The sequence below is a fragment of the Cryptomeria japonica genome, chromosome 2 (assembly GCF_030272615.1).
Source record: "Cryptomeria japonica chromosome 2, Sugi_1.0, whole genome shotgun sequence".
NCBI lineage: Eukaryota > Viridiplantae > Streptophyta > Pinopsida > Cupressales > Cupressaceae > Cryptomeria > Cryptomeria japonica.
Genome location: NC_081406.1, coordinates 390,386,959 through 390,403,027, shown reverse-complemented (window position 1 = coordinate 390,403,027; position 16,069 = coordinate 390,386,959).

The following is a 16,069-nucleotide window of genomic DNA, read 5'->3' as shown; positions in this document are numbered from 1 at the left end:
TGTTTTCCCAAAGGACCAGTACCTGAGTACTCCATGCGCTGAATCATTTTGTAACCACGACCATATTGGTTTGAGGAAATCTCATAGTGTCGTACCTCCTCATTTTGACTATCTTCCTTAAAGAGCCAGTTAAGCACATCATCCTCTTCTATTTCATCCGCCAAGGAGGTAGAAGATTGTATAAAGAGACCATCATATATAGTATTTGGAGCTGAAGTTTGTGTTCTCATAGCCTCTGATGGTTTGCCCAACTATTTTGGTGATGGAGGGAGAGAAACTAATGATAGTACCGGTTCTATCTTGTAGCCATCCATGCTAGTATATGTAATCTTCAATCTCTTTTCTAAGTCTTTCATCAATGTTTCTAGATCTTCATTTGGAGAGGCTGCCCTATTATGAGGCACAAAAGTATCTACACCTTTTGTCAATGCATTATAGATGACATTTGTATCAGCAAGAATACTGACTTCAGCTCCGTTATAAGGAAACTTTAAGCATTGGTGATATGTTGAAGGTACTACCTTCATTTCATGAATCCACGGCCTGCCTAGTAAAATATTGTATGCCAATGGAATATCGAGAACCTAGAAAAGGACATCTCTCTCTACTAGTCCCACTCCGATTGGTAATGATACCAGACCTTTGGAGGTCCTTTCTTCCTAATCATAGGCTTTTATTGTTATTTTCTTTCCAGGATCAATAACATTTTCAGAGAATCCTAGTTGTGTAAGAAGATGATAAGTACAGATATTCAACCCTACACCTGTGTCTATCAAAACACGTTTGACTCTATGTTTGTGGATCATGGCTTCAATATGCAATGGTTGGTTATGTGGATGATTTAATGAATTGTCATCTTCTTCAGAGAAGGTCAAATAGTGAGGTGAAGTCAGATGACCCACCATAGACTAAAACCGATCAATGTCTAAATCTTTTGGAATGTTGGTAGTGAGCAATGCTTTGTCTAGGATTTCCTTGTGAGCAGATGAGAGTTGTAGCAATTCAAAAATTGAAATTTGAGCATTTGTCCTTTTTAACTGTTCAACCACGTTGTATCCAGAGGATGATGATGAGGTTAATCTTTTAAATTTGTCCAAGGTTGATTCCTTTTATTTGTTTGGCAAGGCTATTGGATTTGATGTTTCTTGAGCCAGGTTGGAAGAACTAGCTCCTTAGAGGGTAACTTTCTTTTGAGATCGAGTCAGAGCTCTGCATATCGTGATTCATTTGATTTATCTTGAACTATAATCACATTGCAATATTTCGAGTCTGAAGGTTCAGTCATGTTGATAATGTTGTCCTGGCTGGCATAAGTATAATTTACCTTGGCACCTCCTTTGGTCTTTGAGGAATCACCTTGTTCGTAAGCAGGCAAAGGGTCTTTAAATGCTTTATGATCAACATTGGTTGGATGATTCCCAACAACAACTTTACCAGTGTTTATGAGATCCTGAATCTCATGTTTTAGCTTCATGCAATTGTTTATGCTCTGACCCTTGTTCCGATGGAAGTCACAATATTCATTTTCTCTCCACCATCTTTGTTTAACATCTAGATCATATGGTCTGGAGTTATCTGGTAGTGTTATCAGGTTGTTTTCCAATAGAGTTTTGAAAGTGGATTCATATGATTCTTCAAGAGGAGTAAAATCATGCTTAGGTTTGGAAAGCCAAGGCGTTTCTTTGAACCATTCCTTTGTTTTCTTTGGTGAATTCTATGCTGCAATCTCAGCAGCTTTAACTGTTTGTGTACCACTAGCCAAGTTGAATATTGTGGATTTTGAGTTGGTTTTGATAGTGTCTACTACTCCATCATTAACAACATTCTTGTTGTTGTCTTTGGCAAATTTCCAATACTTGTTCTTCTCTTTAGAGCTAGATCCTATTTGTGTTTCTTTCCAAGGTGTGATATCCCCCTTCTTTATGAGCACATCTTCCATTCGAATGGCATTATCTACCATTTTGTTAAATGATGTGTGTACTTGCATTTGTACCTATATTTCAGTTCAGAGACCAAGTTATTGACAAATATATCCATTTTCTCAAAGTCTGGAATAGGTCGTGGGTACCTAGAGAACATCTTTCTCCAGCGTTGGAGAAAAGTAAGAAGAGGTTCCCCTGTTTTCTATTGAGTATTACAAAGATCTATCATATTCATAGGATGTCGAATGTTGTATGAGTATTGTTGTAAAAATAGTTGGATTAATTCTTTGAATGTTTTTATTCCTTTGGGTAGACTTGAGAACCATTCCATTGCTTGACCCCCTAAACTCCTTGGGAAGAGACGCATGAGGTACATTTGATCATGCATGAATTTCGTACAAGCAGCACTAAATTCCCTAACATGATCTTGAGGATCTGAGGTACCATCATATTTGTCAAATTTTGGGATTTCCACTTGTGAAGGAAATGGAGGCATGTGTAGATTCTTGTCAAATGGAAAGGGACATATTGTTTCCAGAGAGTATTGTTTTGGGGATTTGTCCTTATTCTTTAGTTTTGTGACCTCCATCTGCAAAACTAGTAACTGTTTGTGTACCATGAGTATAGGTGAGTCTTCCCTTTTAGTAACAAGTGTCTGGACATCATATCCAATAGGAATTTTGGCACCTTATTTTGCTAGTTCTAAGAAATAGTCTTGCTTCTCTCGGGTCATGATAGTTTTCATCATTTTTCTAAAGTCTTTTTCTTTCTGATAGTCAAGGATTTCTTTTTCTGGAGGTTCAGCGTCTTTGTCAGTCTCACTTGATGATGAGGAGTCGTTATGACTTTTGGGAATATTACGGTCATTTTTGTTTCCATCATTGTATTATGTCTCATGTATGGTGGGAGATTCAAGTTCATCAAAAATTAGTTTGCCTGATGACGACGGCATGTCAGTGAGTGGATCCTTCATGTGGAATGGATTATCTTGATAGGTGAAGGTTTGTTTTTTGCCTTTGGCTTGTTTCTTATGAGAACTCTTGGTTTGAATAGGCATCTTTATGGATTTGTGTGACCTAGAGTTATTTGTGATGCAGAGGTCAAGATCAATTTCAGAGCTAGTTTTTCTGTTTAGAGTATTGTTTAGGAGAAACAACTGAGATTTAGTTTAATTTCAGGAATGATCTATCCTATCTAAGACGTTATCTAAGTTGATTCTAAGCATAGTGTAAGATTCAGTCTGGTTTCAAGAACGATCTATCCTATATAAGACGTTATCTAAGTGACTAAAATTTGATAGGTAGTTGATTGAACTAGCTGAAAGGTGATTGACCAAATCATGCAACGCAAAAGGAAGAGGTACACTGTCTTGATTTGTTTATGCTCAGGAAAATGATAACCAATATTATGTTTGTTGTAAGCTGTTTTTAGGCAAGTTTGACTGTTCTGTGCTGACAAAATCAGAGACTTGTACGATAGGATTTTCTGGACCGGACGATAATTTAGCAGCTACAGGATGACAAAAGACTGAAGGCAATTATGTCTCGTACGAGACAAGATACAGTGCAAGATGATAAATGACTCAGACTCGTATGACAGATAATCTGGTATAGGATGACAAATTAGTAGACTTGCACGACACAAGAATTGGTGGAGCATGATGGATTATCAGACTTGTATGACTGTTCACAGGATAGAGCCTAGAAATTTTGAGTTTTTCCGGTTGCTGAGTATGACTAATTCTGAGATGGACTGATTTTTGACCAAGATAAACTAGTTTCTGACATGGATAGATTTCCAACTTAAAATGGACTAGTTTCTGACACGGACAGAGTTTCGACTTAGGATGGACTAGTTTTTGACACGGACAGAGTTTCAACTTAGGATGGACTAGTTTCTGACACGGACAGAGTTTCGACTTAGGATGGACTAGTTTCTGACACAGACAGAGTTTCGACTCAGGATGGACTAGTTTCTGACATGGATAGAGTTTCGACTCACTGAGTTGTTTCTGGTCTTCACTGATTTTTTTGGTGTTTCAGTTTTTGTTTCAGGGATGAAAAACACAGAAAACAAGTAGTATGTATAGTGACTCCAATCACAGCATGCAAACCCTAAGGAATTTGGTGAGGAAAGAAAACCTTTGCTTGTAGACTCAAGTACACACCCAATAGCTAATCAGAATATGGCCACTGAGTCTCATGCAATGGATTCTCAATGCCGTATTATCTGACTCCAAATGCTAATGGGGGCACGAAATGACAAGTATCTTGGGAGAGTTACTATCTCTCTTGCACAAAGATTATCCCCCTTTCGGAGATGAACCGGGTATCTTCTAATTTTAAATTGGATTTAGTCAACGATCCATTCGGCGTGTCGAGGTATAAACTCAATTAAGAGGTCTCCCAGCCTTGAAAACCAAGGTTTAATATACCCGAAGGTACGGAGGAGAGCTATTCCCGAGCACTGTCGTTGACTTGATTTTCATCAAATCACATTTATTTTATAGTGGGTTGGAGTAATTGGCATCTAACCGTTCCTGCTTAGGTCATTCCCCTCACACCGGCCGTAATGGCTTTAAGAGTTTTTCAACCCCTTAGGAGGGGAGGCCTACTAAAGATGTACAAATCTCAAACAAAGAAAAAGCTTCAAGGGTCTAGATTTCTGATTGTCTAGAAAAATACAAGATCATACTCTCCTACCTCTCAGAATCTTCTAAAAGCACAAAAGACTTGTTCTTTAACCAGATAGCAAGTTAGGTTCCTAAAAATGAATTTAAAGAATACACGATATTTAGTTGATTCTCCTTAGGCAACCTGCAAAGACAATGAATCAGTAGTCATATTGTCTTTGTGCGACAAGCATATTCTTCGACAAGCATTCTGCAAAAACTAGTTAGGCTGTGAAAAACTTTGAGATAGACAAATAAATAGTCAGGGTCAGTCATCAAAATAATCAATCAGAAATGAAAAAAATATGAAATTTGCCTCTTTTACCAGAAAATACAGAATCATATGATAGACACTTGACTCATACGAGACTGGATGCATTATCGTACGAAATAAGATTGCTGATGATGTCGGCTTGTACGACAGAGGATTTGTGCTCGTACAACAGAGGATCTACTCATACGACAAAGGATCTGCTCGTATGATAAGATATTTGTGATTCATGCGACACCTATAGTTTGTCTTTTCAGTCTGTAAAAATTGTCGTACGAGATGTACGGATGAAAAACTGAAAAAATCTGAAACCTAGAAAATAACAAAAAATAAAGCAGTCAGTCTTGTAGGCCTAAAAAAATGTAGTCTTCGGACCCCACGGTGGGCGCCAGAGATGTGTGTGTGAAAAAGTGAACCTGTAGCTGCAATCACAACACTTCAATTAAGTCATTATATGCATGGTTAGTAGTCAATAATCAATAAGAAATAAACCATAGCAAAGCGACTAATTGCCTTCTAAAAGATGCGAGTATAGGATTGCTCTCAAATTTTTATAAGCAATACCAGTGACTAGACTACACCAAGACAAAGGATTTAATCTATATGATATTAAGCTATATGGATGCAAGATGGATGAATAATTCAAGCAATAATAATCAATTCAAGCAAGAATGGATGCAAGCAATAATGGATGTAAAATGGATGTAAATAATCTAAAAAGCACAATAATCTTCAATGACTCCAGAGCAAAATTAGCATGATAATAATCTCCAAGCGTGTTCTCAAAAACCACTGGGGTGAATTGGAATGAGAGCTGAAGACTGAATTTATAGAGAATCACAAGAGAAAAAGCTCAATTTAGGATTAATTGAAATAATTGAGAAATCAGATTCAGTTAACCTTGAGATAGATTCGAATTATAGTTTAATTGAAATGTATTCAAATTAGAAGTCCAAGTTGCATTGGAAAATAATAATAAATTAATTCCATGCATATAGGAAAAAAATAGATAATTCTTTAATTTATTCAAGAAAAAGGTCTTTTCAATGCAACTGAACTTCTATTTCTGATAAGCCTTGAGTTCCAATTTTAGAAAATAATTCAATAATTCAATTAAATTGCTTTTCTAATTTCAAGTTCTAATTTTAGAAAAAGAAATAATATCTCAAGTTTGATTTCTCTCTCAATTCAATTCTTTTTTTTGTTTTATTTTCAATTCAACTCTTTGTAATAAATTAATTCATCTTTTGTAATAAATTAATCCTTTTTGCATGATTGAATGGCAAATTTATTAATTAATTAAATATGCAAGGATATTTAATAAATTAAAATGGGATAATTGATCAAAATGATATTCTTGGAAATGATTTGATTAATTAAATAAATATTTAATTAATATTGAGTAATTGATTTGCCATGTGATTTTTGATAATTAAAGAATTAATAATATGCTCAAGATTGATTTAATTGCCTTTGGTTAGGACCTTGGTGATGTTATCAAGATTAGGGGCCCATGGTTTAGGTGACCAATTTTAGGCTATTACAACTATGAGATTTTGTAAAGAAATTGAAGATAGGAAGAAGAATGAAGAAGACTTGACTTGAAGACTAAATGATGCTGCAAATGAAAACACAAGACTTAGTTATGAAAATGATATGTTGAAGATAGATCTGATGCATGCACAAAATGACTCAAATGAACTCATGAGACAAAAAGGTATCTTGGAAGGAGAACTGGCTGCTGCAAATCAACATAAAGAAAAATTCAATAAAAGCTTAGAAGAACTTGGTGACTTGTTGAAGAATCAGAAACCTAATGGTGACACTAATAGTCTTGGCTTTGAAGCTGGTGAAAGCTCTGGTACTGCAAACACATAGGATCAAGACAAACCGGTAAGACAACCTACTGCTTATAAATTTAATGGCAAATGCTTTAACTGTAATAGGTATGGTCATAGAGCAAATTAATGTAGATCTAGAAATTATTAGAATACCAATACACCCACCAGTCAATGTTCAAAATGCAATAAAGTTGGTCATAATTTAGAGAATTGCAGAATGAATGCAAGATGTTATGTTTGTGGAAGATTTGGACACTTATCTAATCAATGTAGAACACAAACCGGTATAGGATATGGAAAAGCTATTCAGAAAAATAATGTGACTTGTTATGCCTGTAACAAGATTGGACATATTGCAAAATTTCGTAGAAGCAAGTCCTCACCGGTAAATAACAAAGGTCCTAGTTTGAAAGGTAAAGAAAAGGTTGAAGAAGTAAAGTAGGAATTATCACAACAATGGATTAGGAAATCAAATCTAAATGGTGATAGGAACACTCCTCCACTAGTAGAAGAGAGTAACACTCCACCAACAGGAGACTCTTCATCTAACTAAAGAAAATTCCCTTGAGGGTTTGGCAATCAAATGTGAAACATGCTATTATTCCCTCAGTTGATGGTGAGAAGTTGAAATTACTTCTATACCGACAGATAAGCTAAGTCATTACTTAACCGACAAGCATTAAATGTGGTGGTTGGAAAAATTAACATTATAAATCAAGTTTTTTGGCTCTAATTTCATTTCACCGAGCATTCAAACCTTCGAGAGCGCAAAAAATCTAGAGCAAAGGCATTTTGAGCAAAGAAGTGAAGCAATTCAGCAAGCAATCATTCCTAAGGTAGATAAAGGTATTTATAATATGGCTTCTTCATCTGTTCCTGAATTCATAGCAAACCCTACTATTTTTGAAGTGATTAAATGCCCTAGACCCATATTTCAATTAGTTCCTGAGATTGCCAAGAAAGATGATAATGTTGGTGCTTTTTCTCAAATCCCTAAAGGAGTAGCTTTTGCTGAAGACCCTAGAATGTACATACATTGTCACATAGAAGAATTAGGTGATGAGGAAATCAAGAACATGTATAAATCAGTAATATGTGATGATTCCTGTAACGTTAAAGATGAACACAAGATAGTAGAAACCCTAGGTTTCACTGAAATTCTCAGTATTCTGAATTTTCCTAAGGATGTTATAAGGATAGTTTTAAGTAGGGTAAATGGTGCATCCTTTTGGTTGGACTCAGTCCACAAAATCACTAAAGAGGTAGTAAAAGTTGTGACAGGGTTACCTTCCACCGGTAATAGGCCTGATAAAACAAAGAAGGTCTCCAATGACTTGGTGATTAACCTAACCAACGCAACATCTGACAAGAGATCTTTAAGAGTAAATGATGTAACTGACATCAATGTTAGATTCATTAGCATGATTTTAAGCTACAAAACCACACATGCAAATAGGTTAAACTCAGTCTCTAGCCTATGCATAAAGAGTGCTTATGACATGATTAATGATAATGCAAAAATAGATGTGTGTGAATGGTTGAAAGATGAACTAATTCACAACTTGGGAAAGATAAAGAAAGACAAAAAGGGGACATTTAGATTTGGAAACTTACATGTCTATTTAATGCTACACTTAACAAAATAAGTGCCCAGTATCGGTAACAAAAATCTTGGTTTTGACATATCGGTAGCCAAACAGTTGTCAGATTTACTAAACAACATGGGAGAGAATAGAGAAAAGAACATAGATGAGTACTTTCAGGCATTGAAGGCCCGGATGAAGACAAGAGTTAGACTATCACAAGAAATTGTAAATAAGTATAAGGATGAAATCTATTTTGTTATTAAGAAGGATGAAATTTGCATGGAGGCAGTTGTTCCAAGAACCATTTGGGTTACTGAAATGGGGTATGAAATTGATGATCACATAATTGAAACATACACAAAAGCCCTCCTGGAAGAACCTAAGGAACCTACAGAAGAGGTATTTGGCAGTGCAGAGACTATTGAAAACCAAATTCAAACAAAGAAAAGGGTTAAGAAGGTTGAAGCAACAGCTAGAAGAGGATCCCGGCAAGAAAAAGCTATTAAGGATGATGTACTCAAACAAACTAGTATTACTAAAGATGATTTAGAAACACTTCAATTGGAAACTCACCTTTCACCAGTTGGAAATTCTTCAGAAAGTGATATACCAGCTGAATTTAAAAGAGTTGTGAGAAAAAGGAAACCTTCACCGATATCTAAATCTTCTCCTAGAAGAACCAGACAGAAACAATAGGCAATAAGGCCCACAACTAGGAACTTAACTCCAAAGAAGAATTTAACCCCCAAGAAGAAGACTCAACAAACCATTGCTCCAATTGACAAACTTCTCAATGAAATAATAGAGGATGGAAAGCTGAAAAATATCAATAAATTGTATGATTCATTATCAACTGATGACCATGAAAAGTTGAAAACAGTGTAATCCTACACTTCGACATTTACAAGAAATTTTTGATCCAAGTTGTGGATGAATTATCGGCAGAACTCTTCAAAAGACTTGAAGCTAGAAGGCAAGTTGTTGTAGAGCTTGATAAGAAAATAAAAATTGAAGAACTTCTTGTTGTATATCCAGTTAACTCACCAAATGAGATAGATAAACTGATCTCAGAGGCTAACTGGTCAGTATTTTCAATTGCACACTGGCATGTAGCACTTATGGTTGGTAGAGTGAATGAGGTTGCAGAGGAAACAACTAATGCATGGGACATATTCCTTGTAGAAAAGGAAAAGCAGGAAGAATGTCAAAATCCTAAACCCATCAAAGTATACCAAAAGGATAAGGATAAGGGAAAAGGCAAGGTTGGTGGACCACCCAACCTAAAAATAATAGATAACTTATCCCCACTACCTCTTTATACCCCACCAGTAGTTACCACAAACAATCAACCGGCTAATGAGAGTATGGACATACCACAAGAGGAAACAAATCCCAAATCTGAGGTGTTATATACAGTGAATATTGACACTCAGAAAGTCAATATTGTGGTAGATAAGGATTCAACAAGGAAAATAGATATGGCTAATGAGCCACCAGTAATAGATAGCTTAGAAGGTAAACCGACAGGTGACCACACTAAGAAACAGGTAGAGCAACGGGCTCCTTCACAAGAACAGATTCATACGAAGACAGTGCCACCGGCATCAGCTGAGCAATCCAAACCTTTGCTTAAAGAAATGGAAACACAAACTGACCTACCAGAGGTCACCACAAGCAAGGAAATTACTCCCACCAGCGGAATATAGATTGTTGGTTCTTCCACCGCAGATTTCAAATCAACAAATGTAACAGAAGTTCTTCTAGATTCCATCAAGAAGATAACAGAGTGTAGCTCACAAGCATACAAGGCAATTGATGACACAATTCCAATTTTGAAAATGATAGCACCTAAGTGTAATATAGATAATAAAGATTCTTTAGGTCAACTTGACACTTTGTCTAAGTATATTACTGACAACACTGTGACAGTTGAACAAATAAAAGAGGAAGAATTCAAGGAGAGACTAGAGAAAGAAAAACACAAATTCTTTGAGGAGGAAATAAAGAAGTGTACAAGACAAATTGACACTCTTTTACCGAAACTATGTAATACACTGAAGGAGTTTAAAACTTTGTATAGGGATACATGTAAAACTAACTTTTTGATAATAGATATAGACAAGAAAATCAGCAAGGTACAGGAGGAAATAAATCAACTAGCTAATAACTTCATTAATTCATCTGATTCATTATCAGTTTTTGAGAAGAAAATAACAAGTTTTGAGGAAGAACTACTAAAGTTGGAAAGAGAGAAGGAAAGAATAAAAGGAAAATCTAAAGATCTAAAATGGAGACTTAGTCCAAAATTGGACTACCTCGCCTCCTTAAGAAAAGAAATATCTAATGCTTTGATTCAAGGACAGAAAACACAGGCAGAGCAAATGCAACACCTCATCGGTACAGTTCAGAGGGTTGAGGCCAAAATAAAAGACAACAAAAAGTTCATTGAGAGCCTGAATCTGGTACTGGCAGATCTTTTTCAGATTGTAACCAACCAATTACAAGGATGAAACAGGAAACCACACTCATTGATACTTTGACAACCTTTGTCATTGATGCCAAAGGGGGAGTAGTGGAATGAGAAAAATAACTAGCAAATGACTCATCAGCTCAGGGGCGCACATATTCCTTTGGTACACAAATTTTTGGTAAGACAATTCTGACAGATTCTTTTGGATAACAATTTTTGGATTTTTCTCATAAGTGTTGCCATCAATTCCAAAGGGGGAGATTGTTGGCAAATGCACACTCCAATGAGATATTGTAGGTGATTGAAGGTTTTGTCATTGATGGCAACCTTACAATCCTATGACACTGGCAAGACAATTTACTGGCACTGGCAAAGACAGACTCTACACTGGCACAGAGACCACCGGCAGTAAAAGGAAGCATACCGACACAGAAGCCGACAAGAATTTTGTTTTTAATATATTTTGTTAATTATTGTAAAATCATTGTAAGCCGACTTGGCAAGTTGTAAAATGACTCATATATATAAGAGATCATTGTAGAACATTTTGAAGTAGAAGGAAGGAAGAATATAGGCGAAATAAGGCAGACCTATAATGTGAATTATAAGTTAAGGGTTTATGTATGAAGCAGAGCTATAAACTGGCACTAGATCTGGCATAGTAGATGCTATTTTGAAGTAGTACAAGACATTGGATTTCTATAATCCATTTTGTAAGTCAGTGAGACTTCTCATTTTGTAATTGAGCAGTGAGCTCTAGGCACTTGGCCTTCTTGCATGTGCAGGCCCCTCTTGTAGCAGTAATATTCTCTTATTGGCTAGTAAGTGAATATTGTGGGTCACAAATCCCACCGAGGTTTTTCCCACACCGGGTTTCCTCATTAAACTACTGTGTTATGGTGTGTTTTTCATGTGGTTGCTGTTATCTCTATTTATTGCATTATTTCTTGTTTACTGGTATACAATATTGATATGCTTTACATGTTTTAAGCCAAGAAAATCTTATAACCGGTTAGATACTGATTCACCCCCCCCCTCTCAGTATATTTGGGAATCCTAACATCCTATAGAGAAAATTAGAAAGGATAATGTATCTAGCAGCCAATTTGAGAACCCTATCCCTAGTATTCTTATTCACAAAGTCAGGAAAGGCACCATCACTCAAATATCTTACGACATGCGAGTACCATTCATCAGAATCTATAATGCAATAATATGCCACATCACTAGGATTAATCAATAGCCAGGGAAGTAAGGTTGTGAATAGTGAATTTAAGATCTACCATGGGGTCCTCTAGAGAAACAAGAGAGGAAACACATGCCATCACATCAACATGTTGATTATATTTTTGAGGAACGGGCTCCATAGTATAAGAATCAAATTTTTGTAACAAGGATAAAGCTAGATTTTTATGTTGTGATAGTTTGTCTTCAATAGCTTGATAAAATCCTATCACTTGTCTTATGATTAATTGAGAATCTCCATAAATATGTATATTTTTCACATTCAATGCCAAGGATGCTTTAATTCTAGCTATAAGAGCTTCATATTCAACAATGTTGTTGGTCCATAAGAAATTGAGATGATATGATAAAGGAATAGGATTCTTTTTAGAAGAAATTAAGACCACCCCTACCCCCGATCATGTACAACACTTAGATCCATCAAAGTAAAGTTCCCAAGTCTCATCAACCTCAATGGAAAGAATGTATTCATTGAGAAAATACTCTAGATTAGGTAGGGAAAAGGGTGAAGGAGCATCAACTAAATGATCAGACAACGCTTGACTCTTTATTGCCATTTGTGAGACAAACTTAAGGTCTAACTTGGTCAACATCATAACCCACTTAACTAAGTGTTCAGAAGGATTTGTTTTGGAGAAAATATGTTTAAGAGGATCAAATTTAACGATACCATGAATCTCATCATTCAAGAGATAATGCATCAACTTTTGAATTGCAAAGACTAAAGAAAGGCAATGTCTTTCTATCGCAGAATATCAAACTTCATAGTCGAGTAGAATGTGGCTTATGTAATAAACTGGGCACTCTCTACTGTCCTTATCACATTGTGCCAATAAGGCCGCAAGAGCTTGAGGGGAAGTAATGGTGTATAAAAGAAAAGGCTTAGTAGGATCTGTCAGTTGAAGAATAGGAGAATTGGCCAAATAGGTTTTTAAGTCTTCGAATACTTGACGACAATCCTCATTCCATTGAAAAGTGATATTCTTCTTAAGCAATTGTGTGAAGGGAAAGGTACGATCCACAAGTTGAGAGATGAACCTATGAATAGCTTGGATCTTTCCTTGCAAACTTTTTAATTGAGAAACATTATTAGGAGGTGGCATGTTAACAATAGCATCTATCTTTTTCATGTCCACCTCAACACCACGATGTGAAACTATGAATCCTAATAGTTTTCCACTATCCACACCAAAAACATACTTTTAGGGATTTAAATGCATGTTGTACTTACAAATTCTCTCAAAAATTTAACAAAGGATCTTAACGTGATCTGTACAAAGGACAGATTTGGCTAAGATATCATCAACGTAATCTTCTAAGGTCTTATGCATATAATCATGGAAGATGAGAGTCATAGAATGCTGATAAGTTGTGCCTACATTTTTCAATCCAAAAGGCATCACAATTTAACAAAACTTACCCCAAGGAGTGGTAAAAGTAGTTTTATATTGATCTTGGGGATTGATGAAAATTTGATTATATCCTGAGAAACCATCCATAAAGGATAGTAAAGAATGCCTTGCTACCGAATCCACTATCATATCAATATTCGGGAGGGGAAAATCATCTTTTAAAGAGGCCTTGTTCAAATCATGAAAATTAGTACACATCCTAGTCTTTTTTACAGCTTTATCCACAACCACAATGTTCAAAATCCATGGGGAATAATCAATAGGATGAATGAATCCAACATCCAACAATTTTTCAATCTCATCTTTAACAAGTAATTCCACCTTAGGGTGAATCTTTCGAATCTTTTTCTTCAAAGGTTTAGTATCAGGAATTAGGACAATGTTGTGAGTGACAATCTTAGGATCTACACCAAGCATGTTAGAATATATCCAAGAAAAGATCTCAGGGAATTCATGTAACAACTCAACATATTGTTTTTGCTCTTCTTCGTCAAGGCATTTCCCTATCTTGATGATCTTATCTTCAACACAAGGATCCATCTCGATATCAATGGTGTCATTTATTAGGAGATTGCTTTGTTGAGGAGAATCTTCTAATTGAGGAAATTATTTAAATATCTCATCATTATTTATTTCTTTCCCAAAGTAAGCTTTTGCATTTAAATAATAGGTAAAACTACGATTATGGTGATAACAAGGAAGGTTGTCATAAGCTCCCAATAATTTGGCTAAGGAAGCATCAGTAGAAAAAACATCCAAAGTGAAGACACAAGAAGGGTCAAAGTCAATATATTCTAGATATTTTAGTGAGAGAGAAGCAAAGATGACATTAACACTAATAGAAGGTCTCTTAGAGGATTTAATACGCTTGAAAAGATCATAATCAAACCCAAATGTCATATCATGAAAGTTGTTTTCCAAGGGAACTTTAATCCTTTATTCTTGAGCACCACATCCATTTTCATTATATCAACACCTAGCCAAGATGTGAAAACTAGGACCATAAAGGTTAGTCATTTCCGAAGAAGAAGGGGGATTTTCAAAAAGTGAAGGATCAAAATCCTCTACTCTAGAAACTAAAGGAGATGAAATCTGAGAAGCCGCCACAAAGTTATTACTTAATGGCCCAGATAAATTAGATTTCTTTTTAGGTTCTTCTTCTTCTTTCTTCTTTTCAACCTCAGGTTCTCTAGGGGGAATTTTGTATTCCCCTACAAAAGTAGGATTGAAATCAAGGGGTCCCCAATCATCTTCCACAAGAATATATTCAAGAGAGAAAGTGTTCTCAATTGTAGAGTCAGGCTGAGAAGATTCTTCCTCAAGAAACTTAGGTCCACTTGAGGAAGCATCAGGGATTGATCCAGATATAGGAGAAAAGTTTGATGAACTAGTCACACTAATCAGAGTAGAAGCTTTAGAGGAATTGTCTAAGATAGTTGGGGAAGAATTTATTGAAGAGGATTTAGAACTTAATGTTTGTAAACAAGCCTGAAATATTGTGTCTCCTAACAAGGTGCATGTTGTATTGTTGTGAATGAATTTGATTTTCCTATGCAATGTAGAGGAAACAACTTGCATGCTATGAATCCAAGGTCTTCCTAGCAACAAGTTGTATGTCAACTCTCCAGAAATGACATGGATAGGAATAGGTAAAGTAGCATGACCTACCTTAACATGAAAGGTGATGATACCTAATGAATATTTAGCAACATTATCAAAGCCACAAATGGTGAGAGAATCAGGCTTGATAAGAGATATATCAACATTGATCTCATGCAACAAGTTAACACTACAAACATTAAGGCCAGAACCATTGTCCACTAATGTTTGTCTTATCAAACTATCATTTATGATGACCACAATCATTAAGGGATAATATTGTTGTTTAATTTCACCAAAAGGAAGCTTATCTTGTGTAAACACAATCAGAGCCTTAGGTGATGTAATAGAGTGAATCAAGAAAGCCATATTATTGGATGTCACTGCAAGTGGGACATTCAATGTTTTCAAGGCATCTTGTAGCATTCCATGATGAGTCGAGGAAGTTTTAAGAAAATCCCAAGGGATATCTTGGTAGGAGTAGCTTTAAGTTGTTCGATAAGATCATATTCCTTACCAGGGGTTTGTGAAATACGAGGTGATTGAGGAAGAATGAGTTGAGGATCAGGTAGAGGAGTCAGGACAACCAAAGGAGGGTTAGGTTGTCTATTATTTCTTGTATTATAGGTATGGGAAACTAGATTATAACTCTCCTTAGCTAGTTGTCTAGCATAGCTATAAGGACTCTTAGTGGGATTCCTTCCTTGAATCGTAATGATAGGTTTGTTTGGAGTGCTAAAGGAATCATGACCATATCCACCTTGAACCATGAAAAGAGGTTGATTAGGAAGAGGCAAAGTTGGAGAAGGAAAAGCACCTTGGAAAACAAAAAGAGGCTTGCTATGTTCATTCACATTGATCATATTGATTAACCTTTTAGATGCATTATTCTTGTTTGAAATTTTAGGCAAAGATATGAAGTCATCAAGGGAATTATCCAATAAAGCATGGTCATAGTGATTGAAAGGCTTATCTTTGGACTCAAAAGGAGACATAACATCATAGAGGTAATCATGAGAATCAACTATATTGCTAGATCTAGTGGAGGAGTT